At 39.4% G+C, this 3481-nt stretch overlaps 1 pseudogene; it reads right to left on the bottom strand.

Annotated features, from left to right (window-relative positions):
* Window positions 1–770: 770 nt before the first annotated feature.
* On the bottom strand, window positions 771–1397 carry LOC110192150 (ATP synthase peripheral stalk subunit OSCP, mitochondrial pseudogene; annotated as a pseudogene).
* Between the last annotated feature and the right edge of the window lie 2084 nt (window positions 1398–3481).

The following is a 3481-nucleotide window of genomic DNA, read 5'->3' on the forward strand; positions in this document are numbered from 1 at the left end:
CTCCACTGTACAAGCTTTTTCTTGCCTCTTTTATGTGAGATAATTTAACACATTCCATTTCTCCCTTTCTACTTCTCCCAGCACATTTCTCTCTCACTGCTTAATTTTATTTTCAGATATCATCCTTTCATATTCAACTTACTCTCTCCCTGTGTGTTTACACACACACACACACACACACGTATGTATGTATGTATGTATGTATGTATGTATGTATGTATGTATGTATATGTATGTATATTTCCTCCAACTACCCTAATACTGAAAAGGTTTTCATGAGTTACAAACATCATCTTTCCATGTAGGAATGTAAACAGTTCAACGTTAATAAGTCCCTTATGATTTCTCTTTCCTGTTTACCTTTTCATGCTTCTCTTGAATGCTGTATTTGAAAGTCAGATTTTCTATTCATCTCTGGTCTTTTCATCAAGAATGCTTGAAAGTCCTCTATTTTATTGAATATCTGTTTCTTTACTGGGTAGATGAATCTTGGTTTTAATCCTAGCTCCTTTGACTTCCAGAATATCTTGTTTCAAGCCCTCTGATACCTTAATGTAGAAGCTGCTAAATCTTGTGTTTCCACAATACTCAAATTATTTCTTTCTGGCTGCTTGCAATGTTTTCTCCTTGACCTTGGAATTCTGGAATTTGGCTATAATAGTCCTAGGAGTTTTCCTTTTGGGATATCTTTTTTTTTAATTTTCCAAGTGCTTTATTGTTTCCACAAATTTTTGGAAGTGTCATTGATGAGTTGTGGAAAAATGTTATTTTTAAACAGCTTCTTTCATAATCTTGCTTAGTTTCTGGATCTTGGTTCTTGCAGACATATCAACATATGAACAATCATTCCTTCTATGATTGAAGAGTCAGTCTTAACCTCCATTCTCAAGGCTTGGCCCTTCCTTAGGAAGCTGTTCAGGACTATTTTTAATTCTGAAAGAGTTGCATCATCTAAAGTAGATGCAGTAGTAACTGAGCACTTCACGATGCTCACTCATCATGGTAGAAAATGTTGAAATGACTCCAGGGGTATTGTTTAAGTGACCATTTTCAGCAAGCAATTTCATGACGTTGGTTGTCATGGGAGAAAACCTCTCTTCCACTATTATGTCATTTAGGTTTTTTATCTTAATAGAACCCTTTATATGGGAATTCATAATACAGTCAATCACTTTGGGATCCTCCAATTTTTTTCTTTTTACTCTGAGTAACTCCTTTTCTACCATGTCTGGTTTATTCTGCTTAGATTCAGCAGAATAAAGACCAGTGGCATATTGACCTTCTAGATCATACACTTGAACTGCAGGCCTGAAGAGTTTAGCAAATGATCTGCTGGCTGAAGTGGTGAAGTGACATCCCTGCTGGAGCATCCCAGACACACTGGGCACCACCATGTTCTCCTGTGGTCGCTATAGCTCAAACCAGAGTTCAAAGCAGGAGGAAGAAGTCTTAGGATCTCTTTCAGGAGGTGATCAGTGGATTCTTCCAATTTTTATTTTACCCTCTGGTTCTAGAATATTAGGGTAGTTTTCCTTGATAATTACTTTAAAGATGATGTCTAGTCTCTTTTTCTGATCATGGCTTTCAGGTAGTCCAACAATTTTTTTTATTTATCTCTCCTAGATCTATTTCCAAGGTTAGTTATTTTTCCAATGAGATATTTCACATGGCCTTCTATGTTTTCAATCATTTGGTTTTATTTTATTTCTTGATTTCTCATAAAATCATTAGCCTCTATTTGTTCCATTCTAATTTTTAAGGAATTATTTTCTTCAGTGAGCTTTTGGACCTCCTTTTCCATTTGGCCAATTCTGTTATTTAAGGCATTCTTCTCCTCATTGGCTTTTGGGACATCTTTAGCCATTTGAGTTAGTCTGTTTTTTAAGATGTTATTATCGTCAGTATTTTTTGGGGTCTTGTTTAGGAAGCTGTTAACTTGTTTTTCATGAATTTCTTGCTTCACTCTCATTTCTCTTCCCAATTTTTCTTCTACTTCTCCTACTTGATTTTCAAAATCCTTTTTGAGCTCTTCCATGGCCTGAGACTAATTATTTCTTGGAGGATTTGGATGTAGGAACTTTGACTTTGTTGTATTCTTCTGATTGTATGTTTTGACCTTCTTTGTCACCAAAGTACAATTCTATAGTCTGAGTTTTTTATGTTATTTGCTCATTTTTCTGTCCAATTACTTGAGTTTTAAACTCTTTGTTAAGGTGGGGCTCTGCTTCCAGTGTAGAAGGTGTGCTGTCTCAAGCTTTAGCGGTTTTGTGCAGCTATTTTCAGAGATATTTCTAGGGACCTGTAAATTTTCAGTTCTTCCAAGGTGGAATGATTAAAGGAGAAGTGTTTACTCTTCTCCTGGCTTGTTCTCTGGTCTGTGAGTGACCACAAGCACTCTTTTCTGCCTGGAAATTGTGAGGAGTATTCGCTCTGTACTACTGCCACAAGTTTGCCACATCACTGCTCCTTCTTGCCCCAGGACTGCCACCAGGAATGCGACCTAGATCTAAGCACAGGCAATGTAAGTGAATACTTCCTCAGTGCCAGCAAAGAGATCCCTGCAATCCTCCTCTGCTGAACCATTAGATCCCACCGCCCCCCACCATCTGTGGACCAAGAGCTCCAGAAGCAGCTGATGGCACAGCTGCCACCCTGGGGCTAAGGCGAGACAGTGCTCATCTCTCACCCAGGTCTAACAGACTCTTCCTCCTAACTTTCCAAGTTGTCTTTGGCATTTGTGAGTTGAGAAGGCTGGAAACAACCATAGCTGCCAGTGACTCAGTCCACTGAGGTCTGTTCTGGATTTGCTGGGGTCCAGTCTGTGCCGGCACATTTTGTGCTGGACTATGCTGCTCTCTCAGACTGGCACAACAGACCTTACCTGTCGACCTTCCAGATTGTATTGGACTGGAAATTTGTTTCACTCTGTCATTTTGTGAGTTCTGCTGCTCTTGATTGTTTAGAGTTACTTTTATAGGTATTTGGAGGGGTCTAGGAGAGAGCTTAAGAAAGTCTGCTTCTCCCTCCACTGCCCTGCTGCCTCCCTCACATTTCTTTTGAGCTAAGAAATCCTCCTTTGTTTATAGAATGTAGTGCCTTCTTTGATGCGGGCACACAATCCTGGATGATCCTGTGCCAGTGTCTTTCATGTCTCATATTAGGTACTGAAGTTCTTCAGAGAGACCTTGAGAGTATCCTCATGTCATTTCTTCAGACAGTATCTTTGTATCACTTCTTCTGACCTCCATGCAAGTGCTCGCTTTGTGTGTATTCTTCATAAAATAGTCTTTTAGGCAAACAGTCATTTGGCTTTTCAACAACAGGCCCAGCCCATTGGAGCTGCATTCTCTGCAGCAGAGGTTGAATGCTTGACAGTTCAGCTGGAGAAAGAACCTCAGTGTCTGGTGTCTTGCCAGATATTCAGAATCTTCCTAAGACATTTCAAAAGCAAGTGATTCTGCTACCTGGCATAGCACTGATG

The sequence above is a fragment of the Phascolarctos cinereus genome, unplaced genomic scaffold (assembly GCF_003287225.1).
Source record: "Phascolarctos cinereus isolate Bilbo 61053 unplaced genomic scaffold, phaCin_HiC Scaffold_2;HRSCAF=192, whole genome shotgun sequence".
NCBI classification, from domain to species: domain Eukaryota; kingdom Metazoa; phylum Chordata; class Mammalia; order Diprotodontia; family Phascolarctidae; genus Phascolarctos; species Phascolarctos cinereus.